This window comes from Camelus dromedarius, chromosome 11 (assembly GCF_036321535.1).
Source record: "Camelus dromedarius isolate mCamDro1 chromosome 11, mCamDro1.pat, whole genome shotgun sequence".
NCBI lineage: Eukaryota > Metazoa > Chordata > Mammalia > Artiodactyla > Camelidae > Camelus > Camelus dromedarius.
Genome location: NC_087446.1, coordinates 32,746,689 through 32,766,278, shown reverse-complemented (window position 1 = coordinate 32,766,278; position 19,590 = coordinate 32,746,689). Strand labels below are relative to the sequence as shown.

The following is a 19,590-nucleotide window of genomic DNA, read 5'->3' as shown; positions in this document are numbered from 1 at the left end:
TGAGACTGAAGGCAACAGAGCCGCGGCACATCTGCCTGTTTACGCCCTAGCACTTGGCAATTGCGAATAGGAGGCCGACCCCTTCGGAGAAATTACTCCTGAGTTCTTAGGGCCCCAGCAGAACCCAGGTGTTTGGAGAAAGCCTGTTTCGGACGCAGCCCCAACTAAAGAGAAAGTAAGGAAGTGCAAGATTTACCCTCTCATCCTCAGTGCACCTAAAGCCACACCATCCGAATCACAAATGAAATGCTAATGGACAAGAAAATGAATGCCAATTTCCTCCACTTTGCTCCAAGTTTCTGAGGCCCCTCCGCAGTAAAAGATAGCTGTGTGTGGAGGCTGCCTCGTTCCATACCATTAACTCAGAACAAAACATATTTTTAGCGGGACAGCGGTGTTTACTTGTAAGGACTGATGAATTGTTCAGCACCATTTATCACTTGCAGACAAAGACGTTCAGCCACAATTTTGGACATAAATCAAGGTACATGCTCCTCAAAAAAAAAAAAAAAAAAAAAAAAAAAAGACTGCTTAAGTCCCCAAAACCACAGAGATTGAGGTCAGACTGGCCATAGCAACCAAGAACAGGACTTGGGTCTCCAGAAGGACCTAGCAACCGATAAATGAGTTCAGATCTCTTTTCATCTCCACTGGTGTGAAAGCCAAAATTAAAAAGATTAGATCACCCTGCACCCATTACAAAAGGCGCCACAATGAAAAAGTCATTTCCAGCCTTTGAATCACATCAAATAAATAACATTCATCCCTGCTATAATGAACAACTTTCAAAGTAAATTGAATCTCCATAGTACTGCTTTCCCTGGCTGCACAGTATTTACATAACAATATATCACAGGAAGCTCAGAATGGGTCTTATAAATGGGGAACTCGGGATAAAAAGCATCTTTAGCCCCGATTACTGTATACTCAGACTGCTTTTCAGTTCCCCTCTTTTAAACAATGTGTTCTATCAGGAACATAAACAATGTTTTTAAATTGTGGGAAATGAAAGTTTTTGGTACATTTTTAAATGCCTAGACTCACCAATTTTGTGGGGCATGGAGAATGTAGAAATCACTTAACCTCCTAAATCCATGCCCTGGATTCATTTTTGTGACAAAGAATTCTCATCTATGTGTACACTTGCTTCTTTGTTCGTGCTAGCAATTTTTTACCTTAAATATCTCCTGAATTGTGATATATTTCTTAAGATGAAGCAATTTGCAGATTTACTTAGCATGTGTCTCATTCATTATTTGTCATTTCCTCGAAAGCAAAAGGTATTCTCCATTGCCATAATAATAATAATACCTATTAAGTTTTTGCAGTATCGCCACACAAAATACTCATCTTTTACAGTCTAATTTTGACAAAAATTTCTCCAGGACATTAAAAAAAATTTTTAAACACTAATATCCCCAAATACTTAAGCTTCCATAAACTATTGTGCAATTCAGATATTTCAAATAGAGTATGTTCAACGTAAGTCAGTTAAATCTATGCTAAAAATGCACCAAGCACATTTTATCTTTTTTGTGGCAGCTCACGTAGGCAGTACTATTTGAACTCCACAGGGAATCTCATTAATTTTTAAAACTCTCTGACCTCAGTACAGTTGAGTGTAAAAATAATTAGAAATTAAGAATGAAAGAGCATCACTGGAATTCTACATGGCCATATGCTCTACGTTGCACAAAACATTGCTAACTATCATCAAACAGAATTTTTTCCAGATATGAATTTAAACAGCATGATAAATGTCACCAGACAGACATAAAAAGCAACTCACCCTTCTGCCCAGCCCTGCTCACACCTCACCCCGATGATTCTAGTAACACAAAGCCCTGAGAACACAGGTTTGCAGGCAAGTGACAGCAGATGATACTCTCACGCAAATGTTTCCCTACCCGAGACTCGCTTTCTAGCTCCACGTCTCTCTCAGCCACTAGGATGCAAAAATACAAGAATCGGGGCATAAATATGGTCTTACCTAAAACTTGTCAGGAGGACGGTCCTTGAGTCCTTGTCGTTGTTGTCACCTCCGATGCCCCCTCTCGCCATCGTAGAAATTGGCTCCACTCTGTTTATTGCTCTGTGCCTCAGTTACAGCTGTGGCACTCATCTGCCTGCATGCAACCTACAAGGGGAAATGAGAGAGAGAGAATGAGAGAGTAAGACAGAGGGAGAGGGGTGTTTGTGTGTGTGTGTGTGTGTGTGTGTGTGTGTGTGTGTGTGTGTGTGTCAGAAAGAGAGAGAGACAGAGGGAGAGAGAGAGAGAGAGAGAGAGAGAGAGGGAAAGGGAGAGACAGCTGACTTGAGACTAAGAACCTGAAACCTCCAGCCAAGACAAGCCTGAATAAAAATGATCAAAGCTCTGTCCTTCATCAAGAGAGTAGACAGATATTTTTTTCTCCTCCACTGAAAAGTGGAACTGTCATTGGGGATTCTCACCAGGAAAGCGCAGACAGAGGCAGACCTTCTCCAGAGTGTCAGTGCTGCCCAGCAGTCCGTGCAGAATACAGGTACCTATTGTTCCAGAGACAGATATGTAGCCAGCCAGTCAGACTCTGACAGATCTCAGCAAACCAGTGAGCCTGCCTTCATTTTAACTCCTTATTTACTAGTGCTTTTTGGTCAAATGCAAAGGTCTTCTCATCACCCACGAGAAATAAATGGAGATGATGCAGATGAGCTCGTGGCAGGAACTAACCCAGTACCTTTGGCAAAGAGGGACTTTCCACTACTATTATTGAAATGCTGAATTTGATGCAAATATCTTATTTTTCTGGGAAGAAATGAAGCATTAGATCACATGGGGAAGACTTAGCAAGTAAAAGAAAACCTTAACATCTAAGATGAACAGCACAGCCAATTTTAAAAGGAAGACAGAAATTGGGTTTCTTCAAAGTACCCTAGAACATGAATGGGCTTACCTGAGCCAAAAGGGTCCCAACATTTTGCAGAGGGGTGTGGCACACTGAATTCATCCTGCACAAAAATCTGCCCCAGTAGACTTCCGTTCTCCTGGGGGTTGGAGTCTTTTTGGTCTTTCTCTTTTTAGACTTCACTAGATATCTCAAGCACCCCCGAAACACCTCCCTTCCTCAAAGCCTCGCCAGTGTTCCAATTATGCCTAAAGCAGTAAAACAAAATTAAGGCAGCTCGGAGAAAAATAACTAGTTCTATATTCTCCCTAATGGATCCCGAGATCCAGAGAGTACATTTGATTCTCTTAATTTCTGGACCTTTCTAGATTACAGTGCATTTCTAACCTTCACCTTTGTGTATTAATTTTCTCCTGAAGAGTGAAAGAAGGCAAAATGCCTTGCATTTGATTGTTTAACAGTGTTAGAAGGCAGGGAATGGAGAAACAAAAGATAAAGAAAAAGTAGCTTCTCAAACTGAGTTAAAATAAGAGGTGGACTCATACTTCTCCCAAAGACTTACTAGACAAGCACTTTGGACTTCTTCTAGAATGAACACCAATTTCATTCACTGTTAACATTTACTCAAGAAAAAATGTGCATATTCTGATTTAGTAGGTGTGCTGTGGAGTCTATAAAATTGTTATGAAATTTCTTGGGAAAGCCCACACTCAAGCATCACTTTACAAAGCCAGAGGGTAAATACTCAAAGCAACAGGGGGAGGTTTAGCCATGCATGGCTGTTAATGGTAATGAGATATGCACTCTATGTCTATGCACTGTCTGGAAGCTTCTTCTAAATATCTAAGGTTGATTTATTTATTTTTTAAGAACCTAGTAAGAGATTGCATCATGATGTCTCAAAACCCAATTAAAATAAGAAAGAAAGAAGACCTAGCAAATACAGTTTCCTCCTTTCACACTGTATTTTATCCTAAATGCCAGAACTCTGAAACCAGTTCAAGTCATGCTAATTTCACTGAACTCTGTGCCATTAATACAGGCTTCAGAACTCTTTCAGAAGTTAAACTCCCTTGACTTGGCGCCTTCTGGAAGTCTACCTTGTGTTCTGTCCTCTGGGAAAGCTTCTGTTATGTTCAGAAGGGAAAGGATGTCAAAAGACCTCACCTGAACAGGGAGAAACGTGTGCAAGGCTTCTCACTAAGCTCATCTTCACCTACGAGACAGCAACAGAAGAAGAGAATCCCGTAGCCTGTTTTCTCCAGGTGGGGTAAACTGATTTTTTTTCAAGCCCATTTCAAAGAACATGCATATCTTTGTAAGCTTAAGGGATAACCTAATTGAAATGACTATCTTAAGAACAAAATAGCAGAAGCCCAATCAGTGAAAGAAAGGAAGTTAGATTATAGGTACACATATAGAACTGAGCTAGATCACAGGGGAGGTGACAGCTCCCAGGCAAGGCTCCCACCACGGCCTCTAATGTTGCAGTTTAAAAGGGGCATCTAAGCTCTGCTCCTGAGCATGTGATAAGACTTAGGTGTAAGTACATTTAATTAGAGCATTACCCAGGCCCCATCCAGATGTCATTATCTTTTGCAGTGTTTTTCTTCCCCCTTTGATCTTTCTGTCCAACTTCTGTTGTCTTCAAAAAACCTCAAAGCTTGGTGTGCCAAACAGATTTTAAATATTCAGCTCTTAACATGTTTGAATACAGACAGTTCTCACAGTCGGGGTCCATTATTTTCTGGAGGCATGTGCAGAGGGTTATCAACATTAATGAGAGTCATGTGCACATGGAAATAAAAAGCAGAGGATACACTCCTGCAAAGTGTGTGTGTGTGTAACTGCGAATCAGTCTTTGAGCAAGGTACACATCTTTTTTTAAATCCTTGTTTCATGAGAGGCAGGAAAGATTATTTTTTTCTTAATAAAGTTTTTTTTTCCTAAACTTCCTACTAGGATGTCTTTGTCTGTAGAACACCCCTGAAGCTTATTACACAGCCCTAAGTTTATAACTCACACTTCAGTCACCAATTTGCCAAATAATTCATGTCAAGCAGAAGTCCAACATAAAGTGCCAACTGTTTCTTGAAAGGGAAGGAAAAAAAACTGTTTCATATGCTGGGTTTTGAGGAATAAACACATGAGGTTAGAGGTACCACTCATTAATAGTAGTAAGGGGTAGGCTAATTCCCCTGGGTCTCAACTGGCTATTTCTCTCTTTTCATCCACAGAGCTTGAATTGAGAGACATGAAATTAGGTTTCCCAGAAGAAATGTGAAAGGAAAACAGAGTATCTTCTTTATATTACAGAATAGTTCAATTTTTATAATTTCCCCCCAGGACTTGCTACAGTTACTCATTCACACAATAAACCTCACACTGATAGAACTTCTAAGAGACTCTCCCGGAAAGTAGCAGGTAACCCGACTCCAGCAAAGTTAAAAATAGTCTCTCCACCAAATTAAACATTATCTAAGTTCTCCACACAGTTATCTAAATACACAGAAGATCACCTCTGTGCATAATCTATAAATGGCTTGGATTACATATTAAAATTCTAATTAAAAGTTTTTGTCTTATCTCAGTTGGCCGATTTGAGATTAGAGACTGAATTCTGGTTTAGAGTGAGAGCTCGTGTAGAATTGGGATTTCCAACGGTTCCAAGGTGGCAATTCATGGCAGTATCACAAAGTACTTCCAGTAGAAAGAAAACAATACAAAACTGTGAACAACTTCGGAAACCCCCTGTAGACCCTGGGTATTTAGTGCCATAAAGAGATTCCCTGGGGACTTATTCCACAGAACTTTACTTTCTCGAGAGCTGGGGAGAGAGAGAACTGAGAGATGAAATTTCTGTGGGGTGTGAGAGGAAAATATTGCTATGATTATATTCAAAAACAGTATCTTACAAATCCGATCATACAACTGGCTGATTCGAAAACACATCATGAAATAAATAAACTTCTTAGTATTTAAGATCCAGGATGGGGTAAATGCTGCTTAGGTTTCCATTTAATTCACTAAATGAAAACACTATTTCTAAGAGCACTGTTCTGAAAAGTCAGTGAAAATTTAATGGAAAGTTTTAGAGGCTACTTTACACCATCCAAATTTCTGCAACATGTAATAGTCTGGCCATTTGATAATTAATAGGAGGAAAAGCATGCATTTTCCCTAACAATCCCACCTCACTGCAGCACAATAATATATATTTTTATAGAGTCTGCTTGCATAATTTTCTGACATAGAGTTTAAATTAGATAAATATTTGGCTTTGGGAAAACTCAGTGAAGTACTTTACTCATCAATTAGTAAGTAATCAGATATTCTGAGGTAATGGTAGTGTATTCTGCCTTCCTTCTTCTCCAGTAGCTGCTAGAAGTCAACTCTGAGAACAGTACATACAGAGAACAGAATTTAATATTTTGAATAGTAACAAAGGGAAAGTATTTGCATTGTTCCATGTGTAAATGAAACGGTATGTTTTCCACGTTTCCATAAATGGCCTCTTAAGTGGTCTCAGACTCATAGCACAACAACAACAACAAAAATTACATGGAGCTGATTGATGAGAGTTGATATTCAACACAAAAGCATTTGACAGAAGCTGGGAAACTCCCCGAAGGAAATTAGGCAGAAAAGTTGGTAAAGATTTCCTCACATTTGTTTCGTACACATTTAAAAAAAGTCACAGCATATTCCAGAACATGAATATTTCCTTCCAGAAATTACCATTAGAAGTTTTTGTTAGTAGACAGATATTTTCTTTGAGTGAATTAGGACTTACCTGACTCCTCCAGCAGCTGTTCCCAGAGTGTCACAGGAACGGGGAGAGCGGCCCCGAGACACGCACAGCTTCCGCTGAAAGTGCTCTTCTCGCCTCCTGTCACGTGCAGTCTTCCCCATCCAAGTCTTCTGATAAAAGTCAGGATAAAGCATGATTTATGAATATGGCAAAGTCATTACAGTCCTGAGCTAAAACGTTACTGGAGCTTTCCCTAGCTACTGCTGTTTAAGGAAGTCTTTAAAAACCAATTTAATTTCCTTCCACCCAGTCAAGTTTTCTCCACAGATAATTGGTTTTCATTATACGCACAAAAAGCATCAGTGAAGTTGGTATGTATGATGCATTTAAGTATTTTCAAATGAAAGTCTGCATGGATTTCTGTTTGAGTACACAAACACACACTTCCATTCGATTTTGTATCACTGACCACTAACGCTCTTCTGACCTGGGAGAAAGCACTGTGGAAATTGTAAAGCCTGCACAAACAGCCACGCTAGTCAGTAGTAGTAGGAGAAGTTCAATAAAGTTAGAATGGTGGATGTCATAGTCTTTAATTTTGAACAAGTATATTATTATAAAGCAAAGAATTCTCCCTGCTAATTGTGCTGCATTTTTGCATGCTCACCACCAGAATACTCCTGTTTTTATTTTCAAAGCCTTACTCATTTCACCAGGGAAAAAAAAAACAAACTCTAATTTTTTTCTAATCATCATTTATACAACAGCCCTTTTAGGATTTACAGAACTTATCTCAGTATATTATTGTCATCAAAAGTGTGTTTGAGATGCGAGTGCAGAACTGCTAATTGTTCATAAATACCCTGAAACATTAGATTAGCAATGTTTATAATTCTCTAAATACAGCATGATGATATGAAATCAATTACCACGCACATCAATCTTTGACATTTCAATGCATTACAACTGAAGTAAAGTTTCCATAAACTTAAAAAAAAAGCCACAGTTTCTATCGCCTGAAAATCTAGCTAATGATACAGTATTCAATTGCAAACACTGAAAATAATAAGTGAAGCAGCCTATGCAGTGCTAAAACTGGTTTACTTACTTGAATATTCATCTTCCTCTAAGTTAAGACTACTCTCAAATTCGCAGAATTTCACATTTGAGACTTTTCACTTTCCTCTTGACCCGAGTCCCTTCTCCATAGGTGAACTATTATTAAATAAAAAGCTCCCTATTTTAACACCCATACAATTCTCTTTTAAAAGTCACTTAACTTCTGAGAACTGATGAGATATTCTGAAACTTCTTCTTTGACACAGGTGTCTGTTGCTGGCTGTGGACGGATCAAATTCATCAGAGTTTGTACAGTCACGATCTCCTTCCTTTTTTCTGCCTGGGGTCCTGGGTGCTGAAGTGAGAATGGCTTCTCCCTGGTATTTATTTTGGAAAGGGTTAGTTTTTTTTTTTTTTGTTTTGTTTTTTTTTTCAGTTCAAACTCAAAGACAGACATAGTTTTCTAAGTTGAATTTGGGTCTGAGATTTGCCCCATTTCTGAGTGATAAACAACCCAAAATAAAACACAAAGCAAAAAATTCAGTGTGCCTGATTCCATCAAGTCACTGTGATTTAAAAGAAAGAGACAATCCAATGAGAAAAGAAAGGAAACATTCTAAGCAAATTAGTCTCTTCGCTCCGTCCCACACTATTCCCTTAAACCCCTGACCTCTCTGCAGACCACGTCTTCCTCCTGTTGAATAGTAAATGTTTCTGAACAGACAGCACTTAATGAAGCTAAGGTCAGTCTGCTTCGAGTTGGCATTTGCAGTGATAACAAATCAGAAATGATAGCATCATACAGATTTATGAATTTTTTACCCCTGCAGTCACAAACATCAGACGTTTACTTTATAAAGAGAGCTTTTAGATCCTTCCTGCAGTTTCCATAGTGATTTCATTTTTCCCTTTTATCACAGATTGGCTGAAGAGCTGCTACCCTTTGTGCGTTAAAAGGCTTGTGCTACCAACTGTCGATATAAAAGGTAGCGGAGGCAGAGACGCAATATATATACTGCCAAAAATAATTGAAACAGAGACACGTTGGGAAAAGGTTCCAGAAGAATTTTCTTTTCTATATCGATAGTACAGGAGAAAATAATTTTGCCTGAGTTCTCGTAATTACTTTGAGTTAAATGTAGTTGTATTTTACGCTGTGTACTATACTTATATTAAAACACTCATCATACAAAACATAATCCTTTCATAAAAGGGTTTAATATAGCTTACACTGTTCCAAGTGTCTGGGCTTGTTAAACATAAAAGTTCATTATGAAAACATTCTCACTTCAGTTACTTTAGTTTCGGCTGCAATGTTGATTTCAGTGTTTATTCTTCTTATCTCTCAGCTGATTCAGTTTTTTTTTCTTCTGTTAAGAAAAAGTGCACTGCATTTTCTAATTAATCCAGACTGTCCATAGCAAAACAGTGAAAACCTGGGGAAGAAATTTGTGCATTTATTTCTAGCCTTCACAAAGTGAGGTCTTAGCCCTTAATTTGGTTCGACATTGTTTTATGTTCTCCTTCTCTCTATTAAAATTTAGCATGTAAGTGAATTTTAAATGTTACACTGATTTTTCTTTCGACTCTATTATTTAATAATGCTGGCACCTGAATAATCCTAGTCATAGGTTGCTATAATCCTAAGAGAAATGTCTGCTCTCTAATTAAATAAATTGAATTCTTGTCATGATGCTGTAGACGTTTTACCAGTAAACTTTTACTTTTGAATATGTTTTTAAGACTGTAAGGAAAATAACACCATTGTCAATTACCACTCAAGTACATGTTCTTTTTAAATATATTAAACTACTGAAATGGTAATAAATACAAAAATAATTGTCATTTTAGAAAAGAACATTTTGATGAAAGTACTTGGCATACTTAATATGATATATTTGTATACATTTCATACTAAAATCTTTACATTTCTATAAATATAGAGATCCATGGGCTCTCCCCTATGGTTATTACAACATATATTTTATTCCATCTCATTTTTTTAAATCTAAAGAATATATAGCCTAAATAGGCTAGCTATTTCTGAATTTTTATTCAGTGTGAACAGAATTACATACCATAATAAGATTTCTTCCTCTCCTTTTCACCCCACTTTCATCAGAGAAAATAGCTGTGAAATGGATTTTGAAAGAGAAAAAAAAAAACAAAACTGACTTATATGGTGAGAATTCCAAGAGGTGGTAAGGTGGGTAGATATCATTGAAGGATATTATTTTAATCAAGCTGATCAAGGAATAGGGATTCCCTTGACTTACCATGGTTAGTGACATAGTTAAGTGTAAGAAGACACAAAGTAGTAACTAATATAGACATCTCCCACCAACCTACAGAATCACACTACTGAATTTCACAGAGACTAAAATGGGAGTCAAAGAAGCACTAAGATCTTGTCAGCTAGAATTTTGGATTCAGTCATTGAACAAATTCTTATTAAACTCATCCCATACCAGACACTGGTAGATGCTGAGTGTATCTCCATTTGTGAATAAGAGACATTATCTTTGCCTCCATGGAGTGTCTAGTCTGGGGAGGACATGGGAGGAAAAATGAATTAGCAAGCAATTAAAATATATATTGTATTAAAGAAAATAATAGTGCCTCTGAGAAAGACATCTGTAATCTGAGACCTGAAGAATGAAGCTGCCACACACAGATGGTATGGGAAAAGTGTTCCAGACAAAGGAAGAACATTCTTGTTTGAAGAAGTAAGAGAAGGCCAGTGTGAAGGCAGCAAGATGAGTGAGGGTGATGGTGGCTCATGAGTTGTAACTGACTTGTGAGAGGGCACAGTTTGTGCTTGGACGTGAATCAGTCCTAAACATAAGGGGGTACTGCTGAAGGATTTAAGCAGAGGAGTGACATTATCAATTTCATTTTTAAGATCTTCAGGATGCCCTGTTTTAAATAGATTGGAACAAGATGACTATAGAGACAAGGAAATAAATTAGGAGATTACTATAGAGACCCAGTAAAGAGATGCCTGGACTAGAGGGATACTGTCAAAAAGAGAAAATGAAGATGGATTTGAGTGGATAGTGAAGATAGAATTGTTAACATGTGGAGATGGATAGGCTGTGGGTAGTGACTCAGAAGGAGCAGTCAACAAGTCCCAGGTTGCTGAGAATAAGGACTACATGATGAGGAATATAGAGGAAGAGAAATAGTCGATGGAGTTGGAAGAGCAAAAGTTCAGTTCCAGACATGTTAGAATTTAGACATCTATGGATATCTCAGAGATACGGTCTGGGCTGGGAACATATATTTGGGGCTTATCAGCATATATATGGTATTGAAAGACATTTCTTTCTTTTCCAGGAAAAATAATCACCCAGAAAAAATCTGTACAGAAAGAAGAAAGTGAATCCTAAGCTAGAGATCTGAGCAATGTCAACATTTAAAGGCATGACAAAAGGAGGAAGTGAGAAACAACCAAAGAGGTAGGGAAAAAACAGAGACTGTGGTACCTCAGAAGCTAAAGAAAGAAGCTACTTCAGGAAGGAGGAAATGGTGAACTGTGCAGAATATTGCTAAGAGGTCAAGTAAGACAAGAATAAAAAAGAATATTTTGGATTAAGTGTTCACTTGGCAACATTATGGAATGTTGGAGGTAAAAGCTACATTGGAATAGGTTGAGGGATGATTGGGAGATAAGGAAGTGGAGATCTCACATTTAGACAAATCCTTGAGAAATTTGGTCATGAAAGAAAGCACATGGTACAGTAGCTGCTGGGAAGGAGATGGAGTCAAAGTAGATTTCCTTCTCTTCTTTCAATATGGAAGACTCTGGAGCATGTTAACAGTAATGGGGTTCATCCACATATAAAGAAGAGTTTATTGACTGAGGAGAAAGAGAGAATGAGGGAAGAACTAAATTCTATGACAAGGCAATAAAGGATGGGAAGATTGAAACTTTTTAGAGAAGGGACAGTTCCATCATTATCACAGGAGACAGGAAAGAGAAGATTGGTGAAGAGGCAGGTAGGTGTGTAGATTTGGTGGTGAGAAGGGGGAGTGAGTTCTTGACTGACCAAGAGCTTCTATAATATAAATGAAGTGTCAACCAAGGTTATCAGCTAAGAGCAAGGGGAGAAAAGAGGATGTGGAAGTTTGAAAGAAAGTATGAAATATGTCATCTTGTATTAAAAAATTGTTCATAACACTTGTTAAAGGCAGTAAGGAAGACTTTATTTGTGAGGAGTCACTGCAGTAGTGGAGGCAGTTTGCAGCAGGAAAGACAGATCGGCTCACCTCACAATACAACATGGACAAGTGGAGACTTACAAGAAGCAAGGTAGGGGTCAGTGGATGGAAAATTACTAAGAGGAAGGAAACATCAATGGTAAGGAGGGTTCTAACTTAACCAACTTGACAGGATTCTTGCTGAAGGCAGGCCAGGGTGATAAGATATCTAGAGTGGGGGGATGAGGGATTTGATCAGATAATACAGGGTAATTGGATATCAAGGGTGGTGGATTTTTCTAAACTGACTCAGCAGGATTCTTGCTAAAACTGGATAAGCTGGCCAAGGATGGAGCCCAAGGTCAGGGATTAGTAACAAAAGGACTCAGAGAAACCTGTCCAGAGTTTGGTCATTAAGAGAGTCTTTGTCTTTGGTCGGGTAGAAATATGAGTTTACTAAATAAATACAGAACAGCTGTCCAGCAGGTTTGAAGTTTATAATCTTGAATTTAAAATGAAACAAAATTCCGGACGCATATTTGATTTTTTTCAATGAACTTAAACCGTTTGATTTGAGAAGATACCAGCCTGGGGCTTTGTCAAGAAAAACAAAAAGGGAATTAGATAAAATGAACTGGGCACCTTTGCTAGACCGTGGCTATGTTAATGAATTACGGAAACTCATCTTGGGAAGAAGGCAGAAGGAGCCCTTTCCCTCTCCTCAGGAATGAGATGGATAGGGTACTGGACTGTAGGTCTTGACAAAGTTGCAGATTCAGTGAATGAAGTGGAAGGATGGGAGACAGTCTGAACATGAGATATTTAAAATTGAAACTTCAGAGGTAGCATGGTTCCAATCAAGGCCATAAGAGTACATAAATGATACTGAATGAAGAAACAGGCCACTGGCAACAGGAAATTAAAGACCTGAGAGGCATACAGGGTTAAGGAACAACGTTGCCTTTCTGGAACATGGTAAACATTTCCTGAATAAAGAACTCTTGGTAAAGAATAATGTGTTCTAGGAAGAATGTTCTTAGCAGAGACTTTACAACTAGATCAGATGGGTGATAAAATGGTATTTGGGAGAAAGGAAAAAGGCCCAAAATTGTAGAGAAGAGGCTATGTATGCCACGGAATACTAGGAAAGAGGTACTTAAGTTCTCAAGTAACAGGAAATGTATCACAGATAATAAATGTACCTTCTAATACATAGATACCAATGAGCAATATTTGGATAATAAATTGAAATGAAGCATTCAACAAAGGAAGCAAATTTGATTCTGAAGAATTCCTGATATCTGACATGATAGGACTCATGATAAGGGTATGACAATGAAAAGGTATACCTTGCTCAAAATTAAGACATTTAATGGAAGTGGTGGAAGTAAACACACTGTGCCAAGAAAGAGGATACCAGTAGAGAACTACATGAACCTGCAGATAAAAAGAACTTAGATAAAATGAAAGAGAAAAGAAACAGGAAAAATAATGCCATTGGGGTGTCCTGCAGATTTCCTTGCTAGAAAATGCAATTTATAAAATAAATAACTACAGAGGAAAGACATAATAATGCTGAGTAACTTCAATGATCTGGACTTGTTCAGTGAGTTTCCTTCTATTACATGCAGAACAATCTCATATCTCCTAGTTAATCCTTACAATAATTTTACCTCTCAGATGATGGAGTAAGTGATGACTGTGGCAGATTCCCTGAACTTCATTTTGACCAATAAGGAAGCACTGAATCTTTTAAAACAAAAATGTATTGAAATGTTGTTATGCATTTTGCATAACCAAAAATGGACCTTAAGGACCAAAGATAATGTTTCTTGGGGTTAAATATTCCTATTTCTTTTGGTTTGTAGTAGCCACAGAGAGGGAATATGCACTCGATTATGCAGATATCAGAAAGTTTCAAGGAAATATAGACAGCAGTATGTGAATTCCAGGAGGATCACAAGAGGGAAGATGCCTCAAGGACGATGAGACATTCTTAGAACATCAATTCTGGCAAAAAAAAAAAAAAAAAAGAAGAAGAAGAAGGAAAATTTAAAGAAAGCAGTATGCTTGACAGTGTATACTTTAAAAGTGCTTGACTGAACAAAGTTATATATAAAAGATAGAAAGAAAAGCATGTATCCAAGGATGGGAAGAACAGGAGGGCAAAGATCTCTAAGATGCTGTCAGAAACAAAAAGGCTAAAATGAGTTGAGGTGTGTGAAAAGTGTAAAAAAGTGAAAGAGGCTTTTTAACCTGTTTAACCCATTTTTCTGAGGAAAAACAGGAAAGGAATCAGCTCACTACTTGGGGCCCATGGAGTCATTCATTCACGAAGTTATCCAGTAAGCCTTTAGAGTCCCCACTGTGCACCAGGTGTTGTACAAGCATTAAGTTGGAAAGTACAAACCTTTCCTTCAAAGAAAAACAACAACAACAAATTTAAAAGTAATAGTTACTAATAAATAAGTGCTTACTATGAGACAGGCATTTTCTAAAGCAATTTCCATGCATTAGCTAATTAAATCCTATTAGCAAATCTATGGGTAGGTACTAATATTATTCATTATTATTTATAGATGAGGGTTTCTGATGCAGAGAAAAGTTAACTAAATTGTTCAAAATCACATAATTTATATAAAAGGGCGAGTTTAAATCCAAGGTATCAGCCTATAAAATTCATAAATTTCTTATCAGAAACTCTTAGAGCTGGACATGTTTTAGAAAATTCAGAATTTTTTTGTATTTCAGAAATATAAGACAATATATTCACTTTTACTTTGTAAAATTCCCAGTATAGTCTGAGGTAGTGGTTATGATACATTTATTAGTAGCTTTATAGTGAAGCATGTTAGTTTAATGCTAAACGGGATAACAAATAAAGACTGTAAACTCCATACCTCAGTTCAGGATAAGATTTGTGGTCAAATATGTTTTAGTAAAAGTTGAGAGAGAGAGAGAGAGAGAAAAGGAAGGAAAGAAAGAAAGAAAAAGAGAGAGAGAAAGAAAGAGGGAGGGAAGAAGGAAGGAAGGAAAGAAGAAAGGAAGGAAGGAAGGAGAAAACTTGGTTTTCAGTTCTTTTCTAACTTTGGGATGATGGATAAAGAATTGTGGACCTGTATTCTACTTAAATTGCAGAGGGAGAAAACAAGAGTGAAATTCAAAATGTTTAACAACACTATAGTTGGGGCACTGGTCAACCAGAATGAAAGAATGAAAATTAGCATTGGGATGGGATCATAAAGACCCCTCCATGCCAAAAATTAACCTTTTAGTTGCTATATTTTAAGGAATTCCAAAGAATACCAGAGATGGGTCTTGGGGCTGCCAAGGAGACCATGACTGGGAACATTGGGTGGAAGCTAAGCTTGAGGTAATAGCTTTTTAAAACAAACAGTAGGAATGATTTCAATATATTACCAGCCAGTACCTTGGAGCGAGATCATTACATTATATCATTTCAGCCTTGACTGTTATAAATATATAGAGAGAGTGGCACAGCAAAGAGAGGGAACATCTAATACATGGGAGTGGTTATAAGGGGCAGGAAGGGGATCAGAGAATGTTTTCTTATTACATTTATACTTTAAGAGTAATAAAGTGACAGCAAACGCTGAGATCTTAGATGTGCTGGGTACTATTCTAAATCCTTTATATGCATTAACTCATTTAATCCTCACAACAGCTCTAAAAGGGTGTTCTACTTCTATCCCCAGTTCAAGAAGAGGAAATTTAGGCACAGAGCAGTTAAAAACTTTTTGCAGGATAAATCGTCACTAGGTGTTGGGGGCCTGGATTTGAACCTAGGCAGTCTGGTTCCTGAGTTCATGTGCAAAAACACCACAGTACACACCATCTTGTAAGTGTAGCTTTACATACCACTCCTTCATAAGTGACCAAGGATCTAAGCCCAGGACCAGGTCTCATTCACTTCCATATTCCCTGCACAATAAATAGTTGTTGTCATTGCTTCTGTCATATAAGATAATGCTGGAAAGATTCTGAACCATTAGGAGAAATGGAGAAGAAGATTCTAGACAGAGAACACAGTGTGAGCAAAGGTGGGGAAACCTTTAGCAGCAACTCCTTCTTCACTACCAAGGAAAATAATCCTCAAGATGAAAGGGTAGAACCAACAGGGGCTGCAAACTCAGAAGACTTCATGGACCAGTCCTGTTGCATAAATGTGTGAAAATGGTAGGTTAAGAAAACAGAAAGCTTAGTAAGGATTGGGTGGGCTGGAGAGTGGGTGCTCTACCCAAGCATTCAAATTCAGACTTCTAGCGCACTAGTTTTACATCCTTTGACTTGGAGTCATTTAGAGGTGAAATGATTAAAAAACAGGGACTTTGAAAAAGTTCACATCAGAAAAATGATGAGGAGAACCAAAAATGGTTCTCTTAGTGTAAATAGATGAGTAGGTAAAAGTCCAGATTATGGAACATGGGTAAACGGTGTACTTATACCCAAGAAAAAAGGAGAAAAGTTAGATTCCTAAGCCTATAAATCAATGAGTCTGACAACTTCTGGGGAAAATTCTCATAGAGATAATTGAATAGATAAGTTATGGGCAATTAGCAAAGGAAACAGAAACAATTGGAAGTCTCCCTGGATTCTTTAAGAAATGAGTTATCCTGAACAAAATACATTCCGTTCTTTGATAAGAGCTTTCGAGACCAGTAGATCATTGTCTTAAGACCTCTTGCAGACAAAATGGAGAATCCTGGGATAGATCGTTAGGTAAGGAATGCTGGCCTCTGTCCTCTGCCCTGGAGAATTTCTATAAAGAGCATTATTATGTTGAAGACAAGGGATCCAGTCTACAAGGGGATCAAGCCGTGGGAACTCGTCCAGAAGACACAGCCAGGCTGGTAAAATAATTTGAAATGACATTAGTGTGAAGAGTAATAAGGATATTTAGCCTAGAAAAGACAAGAGTCGGGAGGGGGTACAACATGCTATCTTTGAAGTCTTTAAAGTATTATGAGGAAGAAGAATACAGTGTAAACAAGGGTATTGTAGACTACCTTACAGGCTGATGCACCCCCGGTGCTGGATCCCCATGGCTATTGGAAAAATATCTTTATAGTAAGTGAATCAGACTCAGAATTTTATTCCCTTACTGAGAGTCCACTTCAGGTCTATGACTTTATTAATAAGGAAATGGAAAACTGAAAGAGGTTAGGTGATTTTGCCCAACACCTTATAATGGTAGGAGGAAAACCAACATTCTGGGTTTCTCGATCAGTGGTTTTTCCACAACACTCCATTACCTGGAAGCTAATTCAGCTCCTTTTTCATGATTCTGGGAACTAGAGGAAGATAGTGTTACTTATCCCACTAAATTCTACTGCCTTTTCCCAAGGCTATAGGATTCTAAGTGTAAAAAGCCAGGATCTGCAGATTTGAAACAATTCTTCAAGTGTCATGTAGCAGTGGCCTCCTTCTGAAGAATTTAATCTGCTTCATGAGGCAAACTAAATTTGCCTTTGTGGTTTGTTCTAAAAATCTGTTATTTTCTGGTTGATAGTCCAATCTATTAAACTGACAGAACTTTAAACTAGTATGCAAATATTCTCCATCAATACATTAACAAAAGTTTGGTATGCTAGTAAGCAGTGATTTTCCATCACAAGAGCATGTGCCTTTTCCTGTCATTTACAGCAGCAACCACCATAGGGGTCATTTTATAAACCACTTAAATACTCAGTACAACAAAAAAATTCTCAGTACATGTTCCATGTCAGGTAACATTGACACGAAACATTTCCAGTGGTGCCTTCCCTAAGTGATCTCAAACAGCCTGCCTCTGCACAATGAAAAGCAAAACTTCACCCAAGCTGACTTGAGCTGAGCAGCTCCACCAGGTTTAGAAAAGGATGGGAAAGTAAGTTTTAGCACACATCTTTTACATGCCATGCACTGTTGTATCATCTCTTCCTCATAGAAATCTGTAAAGAATTTTATTTATTAAATACATATTTATCTGCATATTAACACACCAAGAAAATACTTCAGGTAGTTTATTAAATAAGTGCTAATATTTAAATTATTTATATTTTTTAGATGAAGACACTAAGATTCTAAGTGTAAGTAGTCTGCCTAAGGTGTCAGCTAAGAAGTGGAAGAGGTCAGGAACTGAACATAGATATATTTATGCCAAAGCTCTGTGTGCACTTTCTGCTATCTAGGTACTAGATGGATTAAAAGTCATACCTTCTATATGATATTAAAAAATCAAATTTAAGGAAAATAGACTTGAGAGTTGAAATGTGTTAATGTTATTATTGTAGTGTCCATATAAAATCCATTTATTTTCAAGATACTATTTTTTTCATTATTCTATCTTGAAGCCAAGTCAATGAGAAAACTAGTTTTGATATATGAGTAAGGTTTAACACAGGATCTAACTCTTTTTTTTTTTTTTTTTTCCATAAGCAAGCATGGACTTTGGGAAAGGAGTGTGGAAGCCAGAGTTCTCACCACTGTTCCAGCACTGATGCTTCTGGGGTAGCAGTTTCTTCATCTGTAAAATGAAAAGCACTGAGCAGATCATCCCCACAGCCCTTTTGAGCTCTTATCTTCTGTAATTCTTAATTTCGTCACTTTCTTCTCTCAAAATTAAAAGTAGCACTGGAAGGAAGAATATTCAGCAGGTGCTGCAAAGTAGAAAAAATATGAGAAATTAAAAATCAAAACCTGAAGCACACTTCTCAATGAGTTCCAGAAGACAAAGGCCTGGATTACAATACATTAAAAAAAAAACAGTATCTTCCCCTTGCTACCTCAGGCTTTCTGATTCAGTATATGGTCAAGAGTAGAAGTAAGAAATGTGCAGGAAAATTTGATCTGCTTGTAATTCTAATCCAATTACAAGCAGAAAATGCCAAATATATCTTCTAAAAATCCATCATTAGATTCCTTGGTCATTTTTATAAGCTTAAGAGTTTAGACAGGCTTTGATGCAAATTCTAGACTCCTGGGTACCGTTCATATTCAACTGACATTAGAAGTAAATATGCAAAACTTTACAAGATCAAAAATTCTTCCTCAAGGACACTTAATTAGATTCATTTCTTTCCTTTTTTTTCTTCTTCTTCTATTTTATCCTTTACTTTACTTCATAATTTCTAAAAGGAAGATCAGCATTTTTGGTAAGAAAATACAGATGCCTGACACAAAGTTAGCACTCAAAAAATGTTAAGAATCATTATTAATTCCTTCAATAAATGTTTATAAAGTGCCTACTACATGACAGGCACTGTGATAGGCCCTGGGAATAAAATAATGTGCAAAAACAGCCATGCTTATGGACATTATAGCTAATGGAGGAGACATGAAAACTACAAAGGAATGGGATAGATTCTGTAAGAAGACACAACAGGGCAGCTAGTCAAGAAGGCCAGGGAAAGCTTCTTTGAAGAGGAGCCTCCTGGGCTGCAATCTGAAGATGAGTGTTAGTTAAATAAGCAAAGATAAGGGGCAGGTTTCTGTAGGCAGAGTAAAAAGCAGGTGCAAAGGCCCTGCAGTGAAAAGTGCATGCCAAGTATGAGAGAAGTAGAGTAGGTTTTCTGCTCCAGAAAAAGCAACATGGAGGCCTGATGTAAAATGGAGCTAGAGATGCAGGTAAAAGCCAAACCACAGAAAGGTTGGTTGGCTATGTTAAGGAGTTTGATTTTTTTCCTAAGTGGAAAA

General features: G+C 37.6%; 1 protein-coding gene across 11 annotated transcripts in view; it reads right to left on the bottom strand.

Annotated features, from left to right (window-relative positions):
- The window catches only part of LOC116156423 (uncharacterized), a 112,248-nt gene extending 93,708 nt beyond the window's left edge, over window positions 1-18,540 (bottom strand). For 2 of the 11 annotated variants that reach the window (XR_010383170.1, XR_010383171.1), the window contains exons 1-2: window positions 2,452-2,782; window positions 1,991-2,137 (exon numbers count right to left, since the gene is read on the bottom strand). The gene's annotated coding sequence lies outside the window, so the exon portion shown is untranslated. Of the gene's footprint in view, window positions 1-1,990; window positions 2,138-2,451; window positions 2,783-6,678; window positions 6,807-7,744; window positions 8,073-8,365; window positions 8,454-8,983; window positions 9,068-18,378 lie in introns of those variants that run through there. The other 9 variants (XR_010383166.1, XM_064491615.1, XR_010383175.1 and 6 more) reach the window with 8 other exon arrangements.
- Between the last annotated feature and the right edge of the window lie 1,050 nt (window positions 18,541-19,590).